Below are 26,729 nucleotides of genomic sequence, written 5' to 3' on the forward strand. Positions count from 1 at the left end.
GCATAGAAGGAAATATCCACAGGTGCAACTTGAATTACAAGCTCCCTAACTCTTTTCCATTCTGGCGCAAGCAACATTCCATAGCCATTGAGGATGTCCCTAATTGAGCTGTTTGGGGCTTTTATTTTATACTTCTACAAACTCCTGAGGCTCCATCAATTCTGGGTGGTAGTGATTTGGTAACATAAGGATCCGCAGTTGGAGGATGGGTTTGCTATTAGTATAGGACCGAAATTCATGTCAGTTTACTGCCACTGTTTGAATTCCCTTAAAAGTCAAAAAGATCACAACAAGGGAATTAGTACTTTGAGCTGCATCCCCTTAGAGAACAGGTTAGCCAGAAATTCTCGATTTCAAGGGAGCTGTTATTAGGCCAATATTCTTAAGTAGGGAGGGAACATGAAAGAGCTGGAAGAAGAGTGGTTTGCCACAGTTTGCTTCTGAGGTGAAGTTTGAATGGATCTTCTTGGCCAGGGGTCAGAAAACTTTTTCAGCAGGGGGCCGGTCGACTGTCCCTCAGACCTTGTGGGGGGCCAGAATATTTGGGGGGGGGAATGAACGAATTTCTATGCCCCACAAATAACCAAGAGATGCATTTTAAATAAAAGCACACATTCTACTCATGTAAAAACACGCTGATTCCTGGACCGCCTGCGGGCTGGATTTAGAAGGCGATTGGGCCAGATCCGGCCACCAGGCCTAAGTTTGCATACCCATGTTCTTGGCTCACAATATTACACTGCAAGCCTATACATGCCAACTCAAAAGTAAGTCCAACTGAGTTAAAGTGCTTCTCATTCCCAAGTCCAGCAGGGATAGGATTGCTGAAAATCACTATACTCTAAGCTCCTTTTCAAGTCCCAAAGCATTTTTGTCTATTCTTTGTTGCTGGTTTTGGAAGACTGGGGTACAAAACTGGAACTTGGTTATGAGTTTGGCTAGAAAAGACCAAAATGAATCTTTTTTTTTTCCTCCAGAATATGTTGGACAAAGTCAAATAGAGCTTGCCAAATACTTTTACCATGATAGGTTCCAAGTCAGTCAGGTGTATCGCAGCAAAACAGTGGAAGAGAGTAACTTTAATCATTATGAAACTAAGAAAGGAATCAGATTTCTTCACGGTATTTCACTACTTCTTAGGATTACATTTTGCTTGGTAACATCTTGCTCCTCTTCCAAGCAAACATTGAAGTATTTCATATTCAGGGGGGGAAAAGATATGAAAACAGAGAAAATTCAAGAGAGATGTTACTCACTTGCTACAGTCAAAAATGTCATTCATAATAAAGGTTCATGGCTCCTCAAGCTTCAGAAATAATAAATTGACATAGTTATTAAGAACTTTATATTAGTACTACCTGAGTGGTACAGTGGTACCTCGGGTTAAGAACTTAATTCATCTTGGAGCTCCGTTCTTAACTTGAAACTGTTCTTAACCTGAGGTAACACTTTAGCTAATGGGGCCTCCTTGCTGCTGCTGCGCCGTCTTCGTGCGATTTCTGTTCTCATCCTGAAGCAAAGTTCTTAACCCGAGGTACTATTTCTGGGTTAGCAGAGTCTGTAACCTGAAGTGTCTGTAACCTGAGGTACCACTGTATTTGTTTTAATAGGCTTAATCAGCTTAGCTACAAGAACACCACAGACATTGAGGGTCTATATTCTTACCTGTTACGAGTAGTAAGCTAGCTTTCTCCTTAGCCAGTCCTATCAAGCCAAATTTTAGTGGGGCTACCCAAAGGACAGAATGGCTAATAACTACTTTTATAAGTACCATAAGAATGCAGCAACAACAATAAAACAACAGCTGATGCTGATTCTGTGTCAATGGCATGCCCCCTTGTGGCTAATACTGATCTTACTGTAGCTAATACTGGATTATTATTTCCATTGTCAAAAGTGTAAATAAGAGCAAATATTTAGCGCATTTTGCAACAATGCTACATAGCTGCTCTAAAGGCAATACTGACCACTTGTCATCTCAAACTGATCTTACAAAACAGTCATGGCAAAAATAATAAGATCAAACCATAACCGTGAAACTTCACAACCACTTCCATTGTTTCCTTCCATTTGCATTCTTCTTCCTTAAAATATTGAATCTACTTACCCATTCTGCTAGTGTGGTACAACATTTCCTAGTTTCAATAGAGGAGTTTATTTCTCGTTTTCAACCAGAATTTCTATATCATTTTGCCCAAAGAAAAAAACAAACAAACCACTTCACAACTCACCAAAGAAAAATGGCTTTAGCAACTTAACAGTAGAACATGGCACCACAGATTTCTCTTAACTAATGAGAAGCGAACTATTTCACTGCATCACAGTCAACATTTCCTGTTTCGTTTTTTGCCTCCCCATGCAAATCTGTCGTTTCCTTATTCTCACCCACCCATTCGGTAGAACTTCATGATTCACTTTCTGAGGGCTGGGAGCCTCAATATGCCATCCATTACTTAACCCCCAAACCACCTATCCCTTCTTGTTCCTTTCCCATATTCTTGACAATACTTTTATCAGGAGACCATCTGATCAAACTGTATGGCAGCCTTCTTCTTCGGCGATCACTCGTAGCAGAGTAAGATTGTCTTCCATAAACACGATTTTAACAGCGGGTCCATGAGTGACTGTGGAGGCCAATTCTGGATCCACACATCCTTCCACAGTGGGGACATTGGTTTACGGGCGGGAGTTGAGTATGAGCGTCTTCAAAGCCCATGACGCCTTTGGTAAAGGCTGTTCTCCAACTGGAACACTTGCAGGCCAGTGTTTCTCAGTTGTCAGTGTTTATACTACTTTTTTTTTTTTTTTTAGATTTGCCTTGAGAGAGTCTTTAAACCTCTTTTGTTGACCACCAGCATTACACTTTCCATTTTTAATTTTGGAATAGAGTAGTTGCTTTGGAATATGATAATCAGGCATCTGTACAACATGACCAATACAACAAAGTTGATGTTAAAGAATCATTGCTTCAATACTGGTGGATCTTTGCTTCTTCCAGTACACTGGCATTAGTTCACCTGTCTTCCCAAGTGATTAAAGCCTATAGTTGCCATTACACACTCTGGAACTGTACCTATGGTTTGGCAGAAGTGGTTCATTTGGGATTTGTTTGACAGCAATATATATTTTTGCCATGTAATCTATCGCCTACACTTTGCGGCACAGTATATTAAAATATGAACTACAAGATGCAGAAGCAGGAACACGAGAATCTGCTAATTTTGGTTTCTCTCCATTTTTCTACTCTTACGTTCAGTTCTCCGCATTTCCACATCAGTTTGCAAACTGTTTTTCTTAAAAGTCCTCGTGAAAAGTCACCATAATTTTAGTGTCGATTTCTCCTATATACGTTCTTGTATGCAGTTTTGTCTCATATACACATTTTAGCAAAGCAATTTTCTCTAACATAATGCATTTCTCTATGTTGATTATAGTAATACACCTCTCCTGGTATATGCATTCTTTAACATGTTATCTGGCTATGTTCCAGTGTGTGTATTGAAAGTTCGTCTTTGCAGTTCGTCTTTAAATGCAAATTAAATCAGACTCCCCACATGGGTACAGGGCATCTTCTACATAGCTAGGCTAAACAAAAACCAGGAGTATTTTGTTTTGCTATAACTCTTTTGTTTCAAATAGTCAATGATGCTTAAGGCTCTCCCTCTCAAGCACAAATCCAAGGAGCAAAGTGGATGTGATATTCCTCCAAAGATCACACTGAACTAGGATACAAAGGCAGATCTACACATTCTGAGTTTTTAACTCCTTGTCTGTTTCCCAAGATTGCAGCTGGGGAGTAAAGGGTTAACTCTCTCCTTCAAATATATTTTGCTCTCCACAAAGATCACCCCCCTCCTTATAGGAATCATCTTTTCTTCAAGCTTGGGGCAGGGGAAAGAGAATGAGTGTGAGATTGAGAAAGACAGCGAGTGAATGACTGTGTGTCCGTTTGAATGAATGAAGAAATGAACAAATGTCACATGCATAGGTGTATATATGAATGCATATGTGTTTTTTTATGAATGATGTATGAATGGGTATGTGTTTTTAAGTCACCCTTGAAAAGCTAGCCATGAAGAAATGCGGCCTACAGGCTGAAAAAGCTTCCCTACTCCTGCCCAGAAGATCTATTTGCTGTTCCCGGAATCATGAGCTGCCAAACTGAGACTTGGAGGTCAATATTTCAAACAGTAGAAACAGCAGCAGTTTACATATAACTACTCTTATCCTCTTCACAAGTGGCAGACTGCTTACCGTTGCTATGGTACCAACCCTGATCTAGCACCAACAGTTGTACTAATTTTACAGACATGAATAGGACATGCATCAGTTCCTTATTCTTGCAACTACTGCCCCATACAAGTCAATGAAGAAGCAAGACTGGCCCTTAAATGCCAAACGGTTCTCAGTTTCGTTTCTAAGGGAAACGTAGAAAACAGCATGTTCTTCAATGTGTTCAAGTCACATACTTTCCAAAAACGAGTTCCCATTTTTTCCTTAAAAGAAAGTGATCTTGAAAGGACATCAAATAACTGTGCAGGGCCAGGAAGCCATATACAGTGGTACCTCGGGTTAAGTACTTAATTCGTTCCGGAGCTCCGTTCTTAACCTGAAACTGTTCTTAACCTGAAGCACCACTTTAGCTAATGGGGCCTCCTGCTGCTGCCGCGCCGCCGGAGCACAATTTCTGTTCTCATCCTGAAGCAAAGTTCTTAACCTGAAGCACTATTTCTGGGTTAGCGGAGTCTGTAACCTGAAGCGTATGTAACCCGAGGTACCACTGTACTATTTTCCCCATTTTTTATTTTTTTTACAGTGCTACATTCACCCATCCTTTACGATACTTAAAAATAAGTAAATGTTCTAGACAGAGACAGGGCTGTACTGACAATCAGGTCACCAGAGATTGTCATGGCTTTCCTCCAACAGTGACAGCTCTACTACAGCAATGGTTGCAGGAAGGCCAGTTGTGTCTGTGCTTCTAAGACCTTGCCCTGATTCTGCCTGAAGTAATAGAAAACCCAGCCAACCTAATTTGAATGGACACATAGGAAGTTGCTTTATACCAAGGCAAACCATTGATCCATCCAGCCCAGTACTGTCAACACTGATTGGCTGTGAATCTCCAGGGTTACAGGCAAGGGACATTCCCAAATCTACCTGCAGATGCCAGGAATGGAACCTGGGAATTTCTGCATGCAGAGGAGATGCTCTGCTCCTGGGATTTGGGAATTTCCTGTAAGCAAAATTAAACAGGCAACGATAACTACTGTTTTCAGCTCAGGATACTGGGGTGATCTAGAGCAGGGGAGAGCAAAGGCAGATCAGAATCTACTGGGGGATTTTAGGGGAAGAATAGAAAGAGCTTATTTACTCCCAACTGTTTTTTAAAAAGTAAGGCTTCCTTAAAATAAAATAAGGCTGCTGAGTAAAGATCACATAGGGAATGGATTTTGGTATGAATACTTTTCTAGTTCTGAAAACCAATGTGTGAGTTTTTCCTGGGGATTTTCCCAGCAGGTGTTTCTGCCAATCCACCAGTGGGAGCTGCCAGATATATACTGTACAAGGTTTTCTATTTCAGTGTAGACTAATCGCACATAAGCCAGCTCGGTGTGGAATGCCTTTCTTTCAGCAGAAAACCTAAATCACTGTACACTGAAGAAAGGTTGCCAAATCCAGCCCAAATGCGCTGATCTGTTCAGGACAGCAAAGTTCTCAGCAGTCCTTGAATCACCTCTAATCTGCTACCTATGTAGCCATTCTTTCCCAATGGACTCCAGGCCTCTAAATCTGGGCCTTAACCAGGCCTATAATTTTAGAACTTTCCAGCTAGCCATTAAAGCAGACGTTCCATTACCACATGCTAGGTTCACAGCAGTGGGAAGCTTATAGCAGGAATCACATCCCATAACCTGCTATCATTGCATTATAGGCAGGGACCCCTTCATGATCCCTGGAATAATCCTGGCCTGACCCTGTTCCTTATCTGACCCACCATTTTGCACCAGGCTCCAGCTGATGGGCTTAGGAGTTCTAGTAAAATAATATTTTTTAAAAAAAACCAAGATTCCACAAGTGTAATATCTGTCCATCCTTGTTCTAGAAAAGAAATAAGGAAGAAGTGTGTCAAGAGTCATGGATAATCTGTTGGGGAGTGTATGTTGATGATGGACAGGACCAGATCCAAAAGTGGGTGGTGTTATGAACTGAAGTTCCCACCCTGGGCCAGCAGGGGGATACTGTAGATAGCTTTCACTCAGGTCCACATATGCAAATAAGGGATTGAAAGTGACGTTCAGTGATTGGATAGTTACAGAAAGTTGTTACTGTTGCGTTCTAGTGGAGCTCTCTATAAGCAGGCTGGCTGAACCCTTCAGTTCAGTTCTGTCCTGGCCTGTGAATAAACAAGAGCTGTTTGAAGAATCGCTGTGTCATCTGATATGTTCACCCACAACTTAACAGGTGGGGTGTGCAGCACTGCTCAGCTCTATTTTCTTGCTGTGCCACTCATCATTCTATTTGCTTTTTACCTCTTTATCCATCTTTTTTCTCTCCCTCTGGCATCCTCCCAACCTGCAAGTCCTTTTTATTTCTAGGCTCACCATATAGGAGCCACATCATCTCTCCCCCACTTTCTCTCCACACACACACACACACACACAATGAAGCAATTGCCTAAGAAGTGAGCTAGACAACAGTGGCCTGACAGCAAGGCTTTTTTCCAAAGGAAAAATAATGACGGGGGCTTATAATTTGTGCACAAAATGTGAGCTGCAACAATGCACCTGTGCATTTTCCTGGTGTGTGCCTAATATGCTTTCTGGTTTATGAGTCAGATTCCCAGGAACCGGGAATATAACAGCACTACTGCAAAAGGATTTCCTTGCATATTAAAAACATTGGTGACTCCTCTGCAGAGAGTGATGACGGAGTGTTTTTGGCAGTGGAAGAAAAAAGAGGCATGCCTGATGTGGGTCTGGGATTCTAGGGGAGCCTGGACTTCTTAGTTTGCTTTTCACATCATCAGTCGCTTTTTATGCCATCTAAAATAATGCAAATTTTGCATACCTTGAATTTTTGTAACTTCTCATCGCCGGTTTGCTGCTCAGCCACAGGGTCCTCGCTACCGATTGAGAGCTACAAAACCTATCGTTCTTTGATGTTTCCAGATGCAAGCGGACATATCCAAAGCCTAAGCAAAACATGCAGCCACAGAACTGTCAATTAAGGTTGGATTTAACCCGGCTTTTATAAGCCAGTTGTGCAACAAGGAAGCGCCTTTCGGCCTTTCCTAACTTCTGCAAATGCTGGTTTCCTTTCCAGTGCTATTACTTATCAGGAGCAGATTAAGAGGAAGTCAGGCGTTCCCCTCCCCTTCCATAAATCATTCTTAATTTATTACAATGTATCACTGAACTCATTTGAACTTACTTTGGAGCAAACCTGCTTTAGCCTGCCCTTTAAATTTAAGCCAGGCCTCAAGTGGGGGCCTTCGGCTTTCAAAACGCTGGGACAGGAGCGATCATAAGGAAGAGGAGGGTGTTTCAGCATACTTAAAAATGATTTTTGCCTTTGGTAGCCAGTAACCATCACCAGCTTCTGAAACTGACACATTCACACACACACACACACAAGATTTGGAAGAAAGCCTTCCCGAGAAACACGCCTTCCAGTTGTGGGCAACCCCTGGCACCCTTCGTTTTGGAAATTAACCATTGCTGTTCCGGCAGGTTTTCGACAACCATTAACCGCACGGAGGCGACCTTGCACTTTATTGCTTTGCTTTATCCTAAAAAAAAGGGGGGGGGGATTTCAACATGAGGCCCTTCCAAACAGCAGCAGCCCCTGGACTGAGCTTGTCAGCCCCCTAACCAAAAGGGAAAACACCCCCGGCGCTGTCTTATTACGGATTCTACCCTAAATGCGCCGCATCTAGCATACAGCGCTGGCTTACCTGCCCAGAGACATTGGCCCAAATTTCCGGCCTCACTCACCGGCTGCAGATCATGTGCTGACCCCCACCGGCAACCGGAGCCCTGCAAGAAGGCTGGCAAGCCACAAGCCCGCATGCAGCCAATCGCGATCCCTGGAAGGGGAGGCGGGGGGAGAAGAAGCAGCCTTGCCCGCCCCCTTTGCCTATGGCGCCTGCCCATTGGGAAAGCGAAGGCGCCTTCGGCGGATCCCTCGCATTATTTAGGCTTTGGAATAAACATGGATTAAACCGGTCTACATAAAGAAACCGGTCTGCATAAAGAAGCAAAGCACATTTCTCCCCCCTCCCCCTCCCTTCATTTCTGCAGTACTAAACTGGGAAGAATTCCCCCAACAGGAGAGCAGAATAGGATCGCGCTGCGCGGGCGTCTAGCAATGAAAGGCCAGGTCTCAGGATCTGACGCTGCGCAACGTGCTTGCAATTAAAACGTCTGTGCCGAGGACATTTACTGAGAAATAAGTCCCGCTGCTGGGCTCGGATTTGCTTCTGCGTAAGCGCAGTTAGAATCGCCCTATGTTTTCGCCCTGCGTTAAAGCATCAGCAGCCACTGCTGCTGTCAGCTGACAGCCCCACTCACCTCCTCCTTTCTGCTCTTAAAGAAACAGTACGTCAAAACGGCGTGGTTTGCGTGTTGCTCAGTTTTGTGGGTTAAGCGCCCCCAAACCATGGGCGTAGCCAGGATTTATTTGGGAGGGGAAGGCATTATGTGTGGTGAGAGGTGGGGCAGAACCACGTTGTCTGTGATGCAATTGGTCAGTTAAATATTCTTATTTACTTACTTAATTTAGCCCCCTGCAATCCCTCAGGCTAGCCCATGCCCCAGACTGAACCAGTTTTTAAAAAGATATTTAATACATTTTTTTCCACAGAACATATAGGCAAAGTGACTTTTTGTTTTTAAACTGAAGCAGCCTCAAGCTGTGTGGAAAGGCAGAGCAGAAATGTTTTCAATTAAAGTAAGTAAAAGGTCTGTGGAGACTTTCGTTAGGAGAGAGCACGATCCACTGATGAAACCAAAAGGGGTTTTTTAATATTTCCCTATGATTTTTCCAAACTACGTATTTAGAAAACAGATTATATAAATATATGTGCCTGCCGTGTTTTTCTTTTCTAAAAAATTTTGCATTTGATTTTAAAGGTGGAAAACATTTTCCATGTTCAACACATGGTAAGTCGGAAGATATATCCAGAATTTCAAAGTGATTTGACATTGTTTACTAAAAGCTGCAGTGCTGTAGCCTTATTGAACACAATGAATACTGTATTACTGAGCACAAATGTTAACATCATGTTCTGCATGTCATTCCCAACAAAGCAAGAAGATAGTACTGTTCCCACTAAACATAGCAGAGTGTTTAGATAAAATCATAGAATTCTAGAGTTGGAAAGGACCACAAATGGGGGGCCACTAGGGGCGCATTGGAAGATGGCCGACAATACCATCTCTCCGACCCACACGGGGTAATTAAGAGGCTGTTATGGGAGTAGGCAGCCTCCCTTGTTGCCCCAAGGGAATGGGGAACACTGCCCTTGCCTGCTGTGCCCATAAATCACCCCCAAATTCGAAAGAAGGGGGTGAGGGCCCAAGGCAGAATGCCCCCGTGTGGACCTCAGCTCTCCTGGACGCTGTCTCTGATAGCGCACTAGCTGCAGCAATTTGGAATAATTAATTACAAAAGAAGCAAATGCACATATTTCAAGTTAAGGGGAGTGAAGACTGCTAATTTAAGGGACCTCTGCGAAAGAAGACGACGGGTTGGAGCAACAGGAATATTTTACGATATTTTACGATACCCACCAAAGGCTGGGTATGTCGGCAACAGGACTGAGGGGGGGACGGACCTTTTTTACTTTTCTTCTATGTGATTTATCAAGAACCCCTCCTTATTAGAACCGTCGGTTTAACTGACCCAAGCAGGATGATTAAGGTCTGTGTGGAGATAAACTTTAACCAAAAGTATGCTTTATGGAGATCGAGAAGGAATAAGAGCTTTTGGAATGGCGCAGCAATTAATTCAGAGTCGCCATCTTGCCAAAGGATTTCTAGCCGGGAGGAGGAACGGACTTGTTTTCAGACTGCATTCCTGGTGAATCTCCTCAGAGGTTTGAGAAAGGAGGCAGATTGGTGAAGATTAATGACGCTAAGACTGTTTTGATGTATGGAAGTGATGTTATATGGAAAACGTCTGGATATGGCTACTGAATAAAAAAAAGAAATATCCATGCAGGATTACAAACTGTTTTAACCAGCTTGTGGAGACTATCAGAGGTCACAAAGAGAAAGGAAAAATATATGAAAATAACAACAAGAGATGTGGAAAAACAATAAGAAAGGGCTGGATAGTACTGTGAACATCATATGGTTAGATTTGTGGACATTAAAACACCAGCAAGAAGCAAGAAGTTGATTGGATCCCCTTCAGAACTTGAAATATGGGTACCCCCAACAAAAAATTTAAAATTCGGCTGTGTAATTTGGAATTTATGTAATTTGGTTTGATTTGATGTGATTGGTCGGTTAATAAAAAATTATTCTTAAAAAAAAAGGAAAGGACCACAAATATCATCTAGTTCAACTCCCTGTAGTGCAGGAATATTTTACCCAACATGGGGCTCAAACCCACAACCCTGAGATTAAGAGTCTCATGCTCTACCGAATGGGTAGCTACTGAGCACCAGCACTGGTAAAGCGAGTGAGAAAAATAAACTCTGTCATTATAAAAGCAGGTAAAGCTGACAATTGTGCAGAGCCGTAGCTAGGTGATCTTGTGTCCCTGGCAGAATCATCCAGATTGTACCCCCTAGCAGGGCTGGATTTAGGTTTTATGAGGCCCTAAGCTACTGAAGGTAATGGGGCCCTTTATATGTCCAGCTGTCCTTTGTCAACAACAATTTGTCACTGTTTTTTGTGTTGAATATATGCTATATGGTAATTTATGGACCTAGGTATCTAAAGCCATTTGCACATAACAAAGTACGTATTTTATCAAAGTAATTGTTGAACTGAAATACAATTAAGCAGAAGTATATTAATAGTGAAATACCATTAAAAAGAAGTATATTAATAGCAACCAGTCCATGCAGAATGTAGGCACCCTATATATAAAAAGGTAAAGGTAAAGGTGCCCCTGACCATTAGGTCCAGTTGTGACCGATTCTGGGGTTGCGGCGCTCATCTTGCTTTATTGGCCAAGGGAGCCAGCGTACAGCTTCCGGGTCATGTGGCCAGCATGACCAAGCTGCTTCTGGTGAACCAGAGCAGCACACGGAAACACAGTTTACCTTCCCACCAGAGCAGTACCTATTTATCTACTTGCACTTTGACATGCTTTCAAAGTGCTAGGTTGGCAGCAGCAGGGACCGAGCAACGGGAGCTCACCCTGTCGCAGGGATTCGAACCACCGACCTTCTGATCGGCAAGTCCTAGGCTCTGTGGTTTAACCCACAGCGCCACCCGCGTCCCTACCCTATATATAGAAATGAGCAAACCAGGGATATTTTAGGGAGCAGGCTAGCAGGCGGGGCCCATTCCTTACATCATAGAAGCCTGCACAAAACACTGTTGCTGTATGTAGGTTTTATTTTATTTATTTTTTTATCATATATTTTGGAAATGTACATCCAGGTTTCTTTTCCTTGAAATGATTTGGGAGGGCCCCCCTAAGCTATAGCTTGTTTAGCTTATACGCAAATCTGGCACTGTCCCCTAGCCATGGACAAATTAGCTCTTCTTTCCGCCTCTCCTCCGAACCCCACCCCCTCCACCCATTCAATTCACCCTCTATTTAAAACCTTTTCTTATGAATCAATAATCAATATTTTTATTTATAGACATAGTTATGGACACATTTTAAAGCTGATTTTGCGCCCCCTCCTCGCCTGTGCCCTGGCCGGGGCCCACCTCACCACCCCCTAGGTATGGCCCTGCAATTGTGTACCCCTATTAGTTAAGAGTTACAGATAGCTGACTTGCTTGGAAAAGAACCACATGCATTTTCTTTCATGCCATTGATTTGTAACTATTCAATAGATCACTTGTCTCTGTCTCAGATCAATAGTAATCGTCCTGGGGTGCTTGCAAGGTGTAGGTCAGCAATTTTTTATTCACCGGAGAATCTTCTCTCCTACCACTTGAGTCAATTCTTTGTTTCCTGTTTTCCAATTACCTTTTCATTGTTTTCCTTCCCTTCTCTTGTTCACTATCATCTTCGGAACACAAAAGGAAAGCTCTGAAAGCCGTTTTGGTTTTTTTTCTTAGGTGTTAGTCTTCTCAGCTAAACTTCTTGCAGCTTAATCCTCGTGTGCAACGCTCAGAAATTTTGTGGAAGCCAGCAGCACATTCAATGTGCTTCCAAGTCATGTATTGAGCATCCTTTCATTGGCTAAATGAAGAAAGTACCTTTGTTTCAACTCAGAGGAGCAAGCGTTTGTCTTGTTGCAGCAGTTATTTAATGACATGAAACTCTAAATCTTAACTCTCAGAAAATCATTATTCAGTGCAGTGCCTAGTACTTCTTTTCAATTTTTTCAAAGGCAGTATATCCAGATGTGGTTCAGATTCAGATTATTCACCCTGGATGACATCTTCATTATTCTTTTTGTGGGAGAAAGATAATTCCCCAGCGCTTAGAAGACAAAATCAAGGCTTTTTATTCTGGTAAGATTTCCACTACATTATTCACCAATCATTTGCACACTGACAGATGTACAGTTCCCACGTCTCTTTCCAAACATTACAGCAGCTGGCACACATCTGTATTCTCGAGCCTGATATGCCATTTAGAGGATAGGTAAATTAGCAACAGAGTCTCAGAGGTTCTTCTGCATTAACAGACAAGACTACCCTGTGTCTTCTTTGTGTGCAAAGCTTCAGTTAATAATCCACAGAAACTGCAAGGAAATTGCTCAGTTAGTGGAATGTAATAAGGGGCATCTTATTTTCAGCAACTGAAGCTTATATTAAAGCTCATCATTCCATATTCTAATGACAGAAATAACTGGGTGAAGCCTCTGCCCCAATGCAATGTCGAAGAGAAACACAACCAACCTGCTATAAATAAGATGTCCCATGACAACCCGCTTCAACAACATCAAAATCTATCCTGGCAGCCCTCTGTGTTCCTGAGAACAAAGTATTTAACACTTAGAATGGATATTTAATAATGTCATTAGTGCTGCATTAGTAAAAGTTCATTTAATTTTCACTAATAGGCATTGCGGAGCATATCAGTTTAGACCAGGGGTGGGCAACCTAAGGACCGGGTGCTGGATCTGGCCCAATTACCTTCTCAATCCGGCCCGCGGACGGTCTGGGAATCAGCATGTTTTTACATGAGCAGAATGTGTCCTTTTATTTAAAATGCATCTCTGGGTTATTTGTGGGGCACAAGAATTCGTTCATTATTTTTTTCAAAATATAGCCCGGCCCCCCACAAGGTCTGAGGGAGGGTGGACCGGTCCCCTGCTGCAAAAGGTTGCTGACCCCTGGTTTAGACAGCCTTGACAGAAGATGTGGCAAAAGCATTCACAGTTTAGAAAAACAAGGAAAATTATATAAGCAAGTTCCAATATGAATATGGCTTCACATTGATGGTGGCACATGGATGCTAGACAAAGAGAAAATGCTTTGATCACTATTTGATCACTAAGACCTTCTGTGCAGCCTAATTTATGTACCCTTATTCCAAATCAGAAAAGCACTGAGTTTTTTCTAAGGACCCCTTCACAACCAACACATTATGAAATCCCAGTTTAGAGGGCATCTCCAAAGTGGTATTTTCAGGAAACTTCAAAGTCAAGTTTTTACAATATATCACTAAGGTGCAGTGGTACCTCAGGTTACATACGCTTCAGGTTACATACGCTTCAGGTTACAGACTCCGCTAACCCAGAAATAGTGCTTCAGGTTAAGAACTTTGCTTCAGGAAAAGAACAGAAATCGTGCTCCGGCGGCGTGGCGGCAGCAGGAGGCCCCATTAGCTAAAGTGGTGCTTCAGGTTTAGAACAGTTTCAGGTTAAGAACGGACTTCCGGAATGAATTAAGTACTTAACCCGAGGTACCACTGCATAGGTTTTTCAGTTCTTATACATGTACATAGAAGCTGCACCAGTACTAAGAAGCTGCATCTGGGATGTCATAAGTCACATCTGGATGACATACATGTGTCTCACATACATCATTGCCACATGCCACAAATTGCATGCAAGTTCAGAATCCTGTGGAACCGCCTTCAATATAGGCATGTTCATAGGTGTGAAGAGTGTTAGGAATACATTCTTCACAAAACAGGTAAGGTTCCTTTAAACTTTAAAAAGCGTTCCCGAATTTTCTTCAGTGTGTGGCAGCTTAATTTGTGGCAGCTGGAGGTGCATTTAAAAGGAGGAAGTTGCAAGCTGCAAGCTGCAATTCTAGCACAAGGAAAGCACACATACACGTTGAGTTTATACTGTGCTGGAGATATATAGAAGGCATGTAAATAGTTTGTATATATTTGTAATAGAAATGCTTTTGCAACCAGTCAAGCAATAAAGAGACTCTTGACTGAGGACTTTGACTGTGGCTACTGCTCTTGTCATCTGCCGCCAGGGAAATACTCTGCTATAAACAGTAAGACGAGGTTTTACTGAGGTGCCACCACACAAGCCAAGAGCGCAGCCAAAGTGTGTGGGCAGTAACCTCCAATAAAGAGGCTCTAATAATTTTAAAAAGGACAAATTACCATGATGATTATAGGCCAAAGTCAAGGCCTTAGATGAGTTGGGTGAACCACATTCCAACATTATAATGAGAAATCAGAGGGGGAGTACATAAAACACACACACACACTCACCCTATTCTGGAGCACCCCACAATGAGGAAAACACATTTCTTAAGATAATACATTATACATTTACCCTAACCTAGAATCTGTGCAGGACTGGACCACGCGATTCCCATTATGTATATTTATAGAGCCATTCATTTCAGCTGAACTCATAACCTATATATTTTATTTTATTTACAGGTATCTGCTTATTTACAGCCGTTTTGGTGTGCCTTTCATTTCTTTTAGTGCATAATTAAATATGAAATTTCATTGGGGACACAAGCTCCTCTGAATATGTGAAGGAGGCGCCAACGGGTTGGTGCTTCCTTTCCCTGTCCTCCATAAGCATTCAGTAGGATGTTGGAAATATCATATGCACATAAAATGCGTGCATGCAGGTGTGCCCTTGCCTGTTCAAGGTGCTGCACTTACACAGACAGCATACCCTCCAACATTTTTCCAATTGAAGTAACGATGTCTTATTCCATAATAAAAGTTTTGCTATTTCTACCCTGCCCATCCGACTGGGTTGCCCCCAGTCACTCTGGGCGGTTTCCAACATGTATAAAAACATAATAAAACATTAAACCTTTTTTTAAAAAAACAAACAAACTTCCCTATACAGGGCTGCCTTCAGATGGCTTGAGGATCGGATAACTCCATACCTTCCAACATTTCTCCAATGAAAATAGGGAGGTCCTAAGGAAAAGCGGGACATTCTGGGATGAAATCAGAAACTGGGACGGCTTCTGTAAATCAGGGACTGTCTCTGGGAAATAGGGACACTTGGAGGGTCTGAGACAACCTATCCACATTCATTCATATCCTGCTGGATTGTGCCAAATTGGTGCAAATTTGCTGGATTACCGCAAGCTACTGCTGCTATCACTAAATTCTTGTAAGCTATTAAAATGAAAATTCAAAATGTAAGCAAACAACTTATGCAACTTATTCTGTTATGAACAAATTCTGAGTCTCATCTGCAGAAGTCCAAGACTACCTGGTTAGTAGTCGGTCTCTATGCTGTTATAGTAAGAGAACCATGGACTATGTTGTCCTTTCACATTTAATTAAAGGCCTGTCGAGAGAGAGAGTGCCATTAACACTGCCAGTGCCTGCTGGCAATATCTAGATTGCTACCCAACTGCAACTATGTATTATCATTGTGTTTGACTATTTTGCATTCATAAATTAGTCATGATATCCTTTCATGCCACCTACAGCTTTGTGCCCAAGGCGATGTTTTTGAAAACAATAGGCCTTAAATCCAAGTAATAAGTTTATTAGGATCAAGATATTATGGTGTGAACATATGCCAAATGACATGCATCTGTGTAAAAGGGTCCCTGTACCTTTCACAGTTACGCAGGCCAGGAGACAGAATTTAATCAAGTATGGTTTCCTATAATGGTACAGTGATAGACTAAGCAATGTTCGATGCAATTTCCCCCTGTATTCCATTCTTGGGGAAAGTCATTTCACATAGCAAGCATCTATAAATGTGACTTTGCCGTAGAGCCACTGCCAACCGCAGCTCCCTGACAAGTATATCTATATTATGCATATGCGTACAAAAAACCCTATTTGTCATATTTACACTTTACATTTATAAAATATACTGTGCAGCTAAAACAGTTCACTGGCACCAACAAAAAATATGATGGCACTTCCAGGCCTAGCAATCTTGAATTCAGCGCCTGCATTGTGTGTATTATATATAAACAATCAGAGAAATTGTGCTTTTAACTTGCTTTTAGGGGTTGTTTTTTATTTTAAAAAAGCTAAGATCACAAATTAAAAGAAAAACATTTTTTCTCTCTCAACACAACTCCTCTGCCAACATGAAGTCTAGTTTTCAGTAGGTTTCTTCTGGACAAGAAAAATACCAATTCTCACCACTTATTTCAAATACAGTCATACCTTGGAAGTTGAATGGAATCCGTTCCGGAAGTCCGTTCAACTTCCAAATGTTTGAAAACAAAATTGCAGCTTCTGATTGGCTGCAGGAAGCTCCTGCAGCCAATCAGAAGCCGCGGAAGCCCCGTTGGATGTTCAGGTTCCAAAATAATGTTCGCAAACCAGAACAATCACTTCTGGGTTTGCGGCATTCGGGAGCCAAAAATCGTCCAAGTTCCAGGGCGTTCGGGATCCAAGGTACGACTATAAAGCATTCACTGTGCAAAACCAATACGGCAACAATAATACCTGTTGGCTTTTTGAAAAGTGCACACCCTCCAACATTCCTCGGATGAAAATAGGAACATTTCTCACTCTCTCCCCCCCCAAGTAACCCTCCCTGACCCACCATTTTTTGTCGTCGTCGTCCCCGAGCATTTCCTATTCTATGAGAGCCAGTGTGGTGTAGTGGTTAAGAGTGATAGACTTGTGAATTGGCAGAAATGACTGGCAGAATTCGAGACCTGGGAGAAGAGTCAGTGGAAGAGGACTGGAAGAAGTTTAAAGACTATTTGCAAAAACATTGTAAAATATCGGAGTGTTAAAATGTTAAAATGTTGGAATGTTAAAATGATGCAAGATATTAAGACAATGTGGCATCAGTGACATAGGTAAAAGGAGTAGGTAACAAAAGTTTCAAAAGACAAGGGTGGAAAAAAAAATTAGATTACATTGTGTCAAATATAAACAAAAGGATATAAAAGGAAGAATTGGAGACACATTGGGTTGAAATCTATAATATAGATCAAGATTTGAAAGAGGGTAAGATATTTGCTGAATATGGTTGTGTAAAAAGGAACACAAAAAAGGGAGTTGTGAGGAAGTCAGGAAGAAGGGTTATGAAAATAACAAGTAAAAAATTGGATTTTTATGTCTTTTTAATGCTCTTTTCTTTTTTCGCCTTTTTCTTATCTTTTTTAGGTTTTTTTTCTTTTTTAATGTATTTTAATGTATTTTTCTGTTTTATTCTGTGTGTGAAGGTTTTTTTTACTGTTTAAAATCTCAATAAATATCTTTATATATAAAAAAAAAGAGTGATAGACTTGTAATCTGGTGAACCGGGTTTGATTCCCTGCTCCTCCACATGCAGCTGCTGGGTGACCTTGGGCTAGTCACACTTCTCTGAAGTCTCTCAGCCCCACTCACCTCACAGAGTGTTTGTTGTGGGGGAGGAAGGGAAAGGAGAATATTAGCCGCTTTGAGACTCCTTCGGATACTGATAAAGCGGGATATCAAATCCAAACTCTTCTTCTATCTGAATAAGTGCCACCACCACTATACCATTAGGACACATAACACTCTAACTTTGCTAACCTAAGCAGGCAGAGGCTCCATCCCTTTGATCTGTTGTTGTGCCAATGGCCCATTACCCCTAACTAACACCTCAGAGGGGATTAGTCTGACTTAATTATCTTTTAACACAGGTTGATTTCCTGGGACTAAGAAATGTCCTATGAAATTTGACAAGTTACACATGCTAATTCCAGAGAGTTAACAGCGCCTAGCATACAGCTCAAATACACACATGGGTCTTGCATCCAGTTTAGCATGCAGGAATCTGGCATCCAGGTTAACACAAAGGGCTTAATTAAATCCTTCCACTCACTGGACTTAAAATTCTAACACAGGCATAGGCAAACTTGGCCCTCCAGATGTTTTGGGACTACAATTCCCATCATCCCTGACCACTGGTCCTGTTAGCTAGGGATGATGGGAGTTGTAGTCCCAAAACATCTGGAGGGCCGAGTTTGCCTATGCCAGTTCTAACACATACTGAGTGCAGAAGCTAGTGGGCTGGCCACAGTTTTAACACAAACATACCAAACTCATAGGAATCTGACCCCCCCACAAACACATAACAATATATTAGGTGACAAATTGTTCTCAGTCTGAAACATTTAAAAGGAGGGCAAAGGAAAGAAAACCTAAACATTTCAAACATAAGTGGACATGAATAATTACTTATTTCCCAACCATCTGGAAGATTTTCTCTCGCCCTCTCTCTCTCTTGACAAAAATGTTCCTCACATAACTTTACATTTCCTTTGCTTTCACTCAGAAACAATTGCCTGTCAGACATCTTATGATTGAGTCAAGGGGAGGTTTCATCCTCATATTTTACATGAATGAGATGGAGTCATAAAACGTAAGAGCTCCTCTTAAAGATTATGGAAACAATGTTTGAAATGTGTGATGTGAAAGTAAAAGGAGATGCATTACAAGGAGAAACTCCCATACAAATATAGCCTCAAGGCTAGATTGTGCAGTAGTCTTTTCAGTACGTTTTCATGTACTATGAAGCTAAAAGGACCCTTGAGCCTCACAGTCTGCTTGTGTTATGTAGAAATGAGGATTAGAAAGTAGCTATGCTGCTCAATCAATGACCAGTGCAGATTTTACAATCACAACAACAACTTTATCTCTTTAGGTGCCCATGTGTGTGAGCTGAACAGAGTTTACAGTCCCACCTTTAGCAGCAATACCAAAGTGTATGAGAATAGGCTGTGTAGCCCTCTTTTGAATGTCCAGTTGAGAAGCAAGCTGACTCCCCTTATCCATCTTAACAAAGCACAGACAACTGACTCAAAAGTAAGTTTAAAACATGATTTACTTACTCATAGTTTTGTATTGGTTCTCAGCTACAGCAGCAGGTAAAATACTTAAATTTACAGTAGAAACAGCTTCGGCCATTTGTCTATAGCTGGAGCAAGCAAACATACATCCTTTTATATGGCTGGTCTGAGAGAGATAGAGAGAAAGAAGCAGGAAATTACTGTACTACATGATCCTTTCCCCTCAGGGAAGCAGGGGAAATGACATCACACAGAGCCCTCTCTACCAATTGCATTTCTGTGGTCCAAGGCTCTGCCTATCAGCAATACAGCTCTGTGCTCTTAGACACCTTTCATGCTAACTAACAAGAATATGTACAGTGGTACCTCGGGTTAAGTACTTAATTTGTTCCGGAGGTCCGTTCTTAACCTGAAACTGTTCTTAACCTGAAGCACCACTTTAGCTAATGGGGCCTCCTGGTGCCGCCGCGCCACCGGGGCATGATTTCTGTTCTCATCCTGAAGCAAAGTTCTTAACCTGAAGCACTATTTCTGGGTTAGCGGAGTCTGTAACCTGAAGTGTATGTAACCCAAGCTACCACTGTATTGGGTTTGACTGCTGAATCTCCCACCTTAAGTCACAATGACTAATATGTCTTCACCCTGTGAACTAATCCCTCTGCATTAACTCCCAACCAGGCAGAGCTACATGACTGTAGGCTAGTTAGGCCTTCGAAGGATTGTGTACACAGGACTCACACAGAAGTTCCCCCTTTTGTGTAGTTACTGTTGCCCATCCCTTCTCCAAGTTGTGATAAATTCCAGGGGTACAGCACTTACCTGTGTTTGGCTTTCTTTGGAAGGAGACCACTGAAGATTTATGGTGGACTGGCTATCAGGGACTGGCTAGATACTGAGTGGGCAGTGGGCAGTGGGAGAAGGGGGTTGGAGACTTGATGTGGAATAAGGGATCAGTGAACTGGGGGAACCTGTAACAGCCAGGACACCAGAGACAGAGGCAGGAGAAGCTGAAGGATTGGAGAATAAATAACAGTTGCAGGGAGAAGGATAGGTCTGGCTGATTTGGATTCAAGGGCTGGCTTCCACACCTCCACCTCCTATTCTATTCTGCTCCACTTCTCCCAGAACCAGGAGAGGATTAAAGTGGGAGGAGCAGAGACAAGTTACACATCGGCATAGTCTTTGCCTGCTTGTGTGCAGTTTGGGTAGGGGAGATACACAAGCCAAGATTGGGGTTAGGGCCTCTCTGTTGCAGCAAATGCCTCATCGGATGCACACCTAGGAGCAGCCGAGAGACATAGGACTGATGGACATACCTTTCTCTATCTGGTAAGTGTACTTTTGACAATAGAGAGTTAATTCCTCATTCCGGGCATTCCATGCCTGACAGCTCCTTGACCATGTTGTAAAATCTGCAATGATCTGCAAATATACAAGTTGTACATGGGTGGAGGAATGGCTCCGCCACATCAGCTCCAGAGAGAGCAACCTCCAGAAATACACTTTCCAGAACTTGCTTCCCTACTTGCTTCTTTCTGTGTATCTCACTCAAGAACTGAACCTTGCCTCCTGAAATGCTTTTGTGGGTTGACATTCACACCTACCTCTCCTCTGGTGGGACATAGGAAATAGGTGTCCTAGCCTTCTTGATCCATTTCACAGTCAGAAGCTGCAGAAGTTTGCCATTATTATTATTATTTCTATATTTACATTGTTGTTGTTGTTTAGTCGTGTCTGACTCTTCATGACCCCATGGACCAGAGCACGCCAGGCACTCCTGTCTTCCACTGCCTCACAGTTTGGTCAAACTCATGCTGGTAGCTTCGAGAACACTGTCCAACCATCTAGTCCTCTGCCGTCCCCTTCTCCTTGTGCCCTCAATCTTTCCCAACATCAGGGTCTTTTCCAGGGAGTTTTCTCTTCTCATGAGGTGGCCAAAGTATTGGAGCCTCAGCTCCACGATCTGTCATTCCAGTGAGCACTCAGGACTGATTTCCTTCAGAATGGATAGGTTTGATCTTCTTGCAGTTCATGGGACTCTCAAGAGTCTCCTCCAGCACCATAATTCAAAAGCATCAATTCTTCGGCGATCAGCCTTCTTTATGGTCCAGCTCTCACTTCCATACATCACTACTGGGAAAACCATAGCTTTAACTATACGGACCTTTGTAAACTACCCAATAACATGGTTATAACATAATAAAAGCAGATGACCAGCTAATATAGAGCATAACAACTGTGGTTCAGAATATTAAAAACACAGATGTTAAGCCTTTTAAAGAAGTCGTCACTTGATGTTGCAATTGCCATAAAGAAGGCACCTCTAGAGCAGTGTTTCCCAAACTTTTTTGGGCAACGGCACACCTGTTTACTGAAAAAAAATCTCGCGGCACACCACCATTAAAGCCCCGCCCCGTGACGTCAGCGCGCAGCGTCACGCCGGGAGGGACGCACGAAAGTGAAAGTTTTTTTCCCTCCCCCTTGCCGGGGAACCTCCAAGCTTTGGGGGTGGGAGGAGGCAGCAGAGCGAGGGACTGAGGGACGGCGGCAACTGAGGCGGCGGCGGCTGTTGTGGTGGTGGCGGCGATAGCGGGCGGAGGAGGGGGCGGCGGCGGGGCTTGAGGAGCCGTGGCCGGGAGTTGCTGCTGCTGTTGTTGCTGCTGCTGCCCGGACATGCCGGCCTCCTCCTCCTCCGCTGTCTCGCGCTCCTCCCTTTTGCACGCGCTGCCCCGCCGCTCGGCACCACCACCGCGGAGCCGCCCCCGGCTCGACGCGGATCCTCGCCGCCGCCGCCTCTCACCGCCCGACTCGCCCGCCTCCCTCCCACGGCACACCAGCCAATGTCTCACGGCACAGTAGTGTGCCGCGGAACACCGGTTGGGAAACACTGCTCTAGAGAGACCATTCCACAACTAGGGTGCTACCACTAAGAAGGAATACTGGCAGTCCTTCTGGCCCCACACTTTCTTGTCCCAAGTTCCCAGCATAAAGAATATTCTCTGCTTTAGTTTTGGATTCCTGCTTGCATGCTTTCCTCTGGCATTCTTTACCACATTGCCTTCTTGTTTATAGGAGCTCAGCTTTTCCTTGATTTTGTAATCACTTGGAGGACAACGATCTTGATAGGGAACAACATAATCTTTTGAGCTGGGGTTGAGATTGTTTTTAGGCTTTACATAAAAATTGCATTCCTCCTTTGTTGTTTTACCTTCCTCTTGAAATACACTTCTTAATCATATTGCTTTCTTTGTTATGCACAGCCTGTGGAATGTTTTATGCTCTTAATTTACCCAGAGTTTGTAGAGTCAGTAGGCAACTGACGTCATAGATCAGCCATCATAGATATTTATCTTACCACATGAACAAAAATAATCAAGGGGAGTCAGGTTAAGATTTGTGACGTGCTTATTATGAGTTAATTGCGACCTGAAGTGGGCAGCTAAGCCAGCATTGGCTGCTGCTAATTACAATAGCAGAAAAACTAGTTTAGGAAGCGTGGGGGGGGGGGAAATGGAAGTGTATGAGGCTAAACAGGCAGAGTATAGTCATGTTACCTTGGTGCCACAACACTTTCCTGCTTCCTTTCTCCATTTTTTCTTACAGCACATGGTCAGCGGTTATGGATCTCTTAACTCTTACAGCTCTTGTTCCCTCTGCCCTCTTTATGGACTTTCCCCATATTTCCAACATGTTGCCGTGAATTGACACTTCACAGCCTTTATCTAGCTGTATACACTTCATACCTTATGTATACATTTGTTTTCCTGGATATTTATTAGTGTGGAATTCTCAGTGCTGCTGAGTAGCAGTAGGCATAAGAGACAGACAGACAGACAGACAGACAGACAGACAGACAGACAAGTATTTTAGCCCTCCACCATCTATTATCTCAAAGTTGATTGACAAGAAGGTGCATGGGTGAACTGGCTTGCACTGCACAGCTAGTCATGGGCTGGATTTGACCGATAAACTGAATTTAAAAATAGAGCTGAAATAAATGAGTTAATTAACACCAACAGAAGTAAATATCAGATTGAGGAACATATTTATTTTCCAGTCTGTCAGTAAACTCATAGCTTGCAAAAGAGAAAGTGTTAAATATAGAAGGGATACAGTATATCCATCGGTGATGTGGGGAAGGACATTCAGTCTCAGGGCACCCAGAACAGAGTATCAGCAAATTGATCCAAAACCTTTGTGCTTCTATAGTCAGGCTGCAATGCTGGCATAATGTCAATGCAGTTTTGGCACCATGTCTGCTGTGTGGCATAGATATTGATGCACACCCTCATATACACTCCCCTAGTAATGCTTTGGAAATGCAGGTAAGAAATGCAGCAAGGCCAGGAAATTGCTATAGACAATTTTGGAGACATTAGTTGCAAGGAGTAGATATTCGGTGCTGATGAAAAGGTTCTCTGAGTTTCACAAAATGCACATCTCATCCTTTTACCCGATTCTCCCAATTTTGCTTCTCGGTGGGCCTTTCTGCACATTGTTTTCTGTGTGAAATATATGTACATTTCTTTCTCTCTGTGCCCTCTACTAGTCTTGCCTCAAGGCTGTGATTCCGTTGTTAAGGACATCGCATTTCCCCTGCACTCAAATCACAGCAATTTGAACCTTAGGAAAAATGCAGTGCTTGCACCCAATATATAGCAAATTAATTATGACTGCGGAATGTAAATAGGAACTTATTTGGACATTATATTTATTAATTTTATTATTTATCTGCTCATTTCATTTCTGTCCCACCCTTCATCACATATGATCTCAGGGCAGCTAACAATAGAAAATCCCAATACCATTGAAACAGCAAAAATTAAAACCATATATCACAGTTAAAGGCTCCAGTACAATCTCAGCGATACAACAAGCCTGCACTAATAATTTCACAGCTGGATACAAAAGCTCAGAGCCCTGCAAAGGTCTGGGCAAAGAGGAACATCTTCAAGCTGCATAGAAAGATATAGTGATTTCACTCACCTCTGAGGATAAGGAGATTTATAAACCAGGTCTATAACTGGTCTACAGTCAAGCTAGAGGAATGAGGGAATGACTTGAAGCAACTTCATTCTTCAGAGCCTTTAATGCAAAACTTTTGCAGCAACTTGAATGCCTCTGGACCTGGATCATGTGAATTTCAGGGGAACTTCTTAATACTAAGGGAATATAACTAAATTACAAACTCCATCATTTCAAGGTGCCACCGTAGAGAAGGCGCTTATATATGATGTCATAAGTGAACAGCGTTAATTTCCTCTCTGCACGTGACTGCATTATTTTCTAAACTTGAGGTGGTATGCTCTTGCTGCTGTGTATCTTCAGCTTCAGAGGACTCAACCAGAGATATATGAAGAAAAAGAGAGTTGCGTGAATCGTTAATTTGGAAGCAGGTAATCTACCTGTTCTGCTCAGCCTCCCTCATTTAACTAAGTCAAAGGGATCTGCACCAGCATGGCTATTGTCCACATGGGATATTATGCTATTGACATTTGAAGGGACTTTTAAAACATTGCGGCATGTGTTATTGACTGATTGTCTGGAAAAGCCTCATGGGCATTTTCAAACTGTTGGTAGCAAAGATGTCACTTTAGAGATTACCCTTGGTAACTTGTGCAGTAAAGTGTTAACAGAGAAGACTGTTTATTATATTGCACAACAAACTAATTTTGCATTTTTATTCATACTGAGATTACCTTTTGTTTCTTTTAGCAGTCTGCTGTGGCTTTCTTTGACCCATCGATTTCATGATGTTGAATGTTTCCCATTTAATATGGATGCTATTTGTGTGGTGTGTGCAGGTTTTTCTTTTGAAATCTGTTGTTTAGTCGTTTAGTCGTGTCCGACTCTTCGTGACCCCATGGACCAGAGCACGCCAGGCACTCCTGTCTTTGAAATCTATTTCCCTAAAAAATAAAAAAAACCAGAACATTTGAGAAGCATTCAGGTTGTAAAGGCTTTTTGAAATACAGTCGTACCTTGGAAGTTGAACAGAATCCGTTCCGGAAGTCCGTTCAAGTTCCAAAACATTCGGAAACCAAAGCACGGCTTCTGATTGGATGCAGGAAGCTCTTACAGCCAATCAGAAACTCCGGAAGCCCCGTCGGACGTTTGACTTCCAAAAATAGTTCACAAACTGGAGCAGGCACTTCTGGGTTTGCAGCATTCAGGAGCCAAAACGTTTGAGAACTAAACTGTTTGAAAACCAAGGTACGACTGTAAAACCATTTTGACCATGCATCTCAGTAGGGACTGTGCCTATCTAACTTCATATAGATGGACCCACAAACAACACTGAGAGCAAAACTCTGCATTGACATGAGTCATGCTTCTGGTCCATAAAGCAATTGACTTGGGCTGTACAGGGGAACCTGGGCATACGTTATTCAGGGCTTTGTGTATTACTACCAGAACCTTGAACCTGGTGTGGTAGCAGACATTACCAGTAACTAAATAGTTTATTGCATGAGCTATACTGAGCTGCCACCAGAGGGGTTCCTGAACTGTTCCATAACTGTTCCCTATACAGACAGTGTTTCATTCAATTAGAAATAAAGCAATGCTGTATTGTACATATCGGTGAAGGGCTAGCAATTAGCAAAGCAAGCACATATATTTCACTGTCAGATCTCAGCCTTATTTTTTTGTTTTTATTTTATTATATATTTTGTGTTTTCATTTTGTGAACCGCCCCGTGATCTTTAGGTGAAGAGCGGTCGGTATGCATATTTAATAAATAATAATAAAAAGGTGCGTGGTGGCAGTTTCAAAAGATACAATGGAAGGCAGGGAAAGAACACTCTGTGTTCAAATGGCAGTCACAGCTTAATGCCTGTTGTGGAGGAAACCTCTGCAGTCTACGAACTGAAAAACTAAAATGAGCTTCTTCTGGAAAAGATTTCGAGGCCTGTATTGGATGTCAGTATTGCCGAGAACATCATTACACTATATGTAAATTTCCCAAGGCTAAATTCTGGGAATTGAAACAGCGCATCAAAAAAAAGGTAGCATGGCTCTTGTGAGATTCTTCCTGGCCACTTTGCATCTGCATTTCATTTTACAGTTAGAGTTGCAAACAAGCAAACCCCTTCCTCCCTTTTCTTTTCTTTTTTTGGAAGGGCTCCTTTGACTTTAGGATCCGATACAGTATGTCTCGGAATACCTGTTTCTGAGGAGAACAAACAGGGGCACCGCTGCTCTGCTCATGTCCTTCTTGTGAACTTCTTAGAGGCAACTGGTTGGCTACTGTGAACAGGGTGCTGCAGCAGGGTTCTTCTTGGGTGTTTAAATTTAACTTTCAAAATGTAACAATAACAGTAACCAAAGGAGGTATTCTAGCTGTCAAAACTACAGTACTATATCTGGGGCATATTCTGCAGTCATAGGTGTGCTGTA

The 26,729-nt window shown here is 42.4% G+C and overlaps 1 protein-coding gene across 4 annotated transcripts in view; it reads right to left on the reverse strand.

Annotated features, from left to right (window-relative positions):
• CPVL (carboxypeptidase vitellogenic like) overlaps window positions 1–8,701 on the reverse strand; it is a 60,838-nt gene extending 52,137 nt beyond the window's left edge. Inside the window, exon 1 of one of the 4 annotated variants that reach the window (XM_083468379.1) lies at window positions 8,570–8,701. The gene's annotated coding sequence lies outside the window, so the exon portion shown is untranslated. Of the gene's footprint in view, window positions 1–2,227; window positions 2,291–7,953; window positions 8,107–8,569 lie in introns of those variants that run through there. The other 3 variants (XM_083468378.1, XM_083468377.1, XM_083468381.1) reach the window with 3 other exon arrangements.
• Window positions 8,702–26,729: the final 18,028 nt, after the last annotated feature.

This window comes from Podarcis liolepis, assembly GCF_965112155.1.
Source record: "Podarcis liolepis genome assembly, chromosome: 12".
NCBI lineage: Eukaryota > Metazoa > Chordata > Lepidosauria > Squamata > Lacertidae > Podarcis > Podarcis liolepis.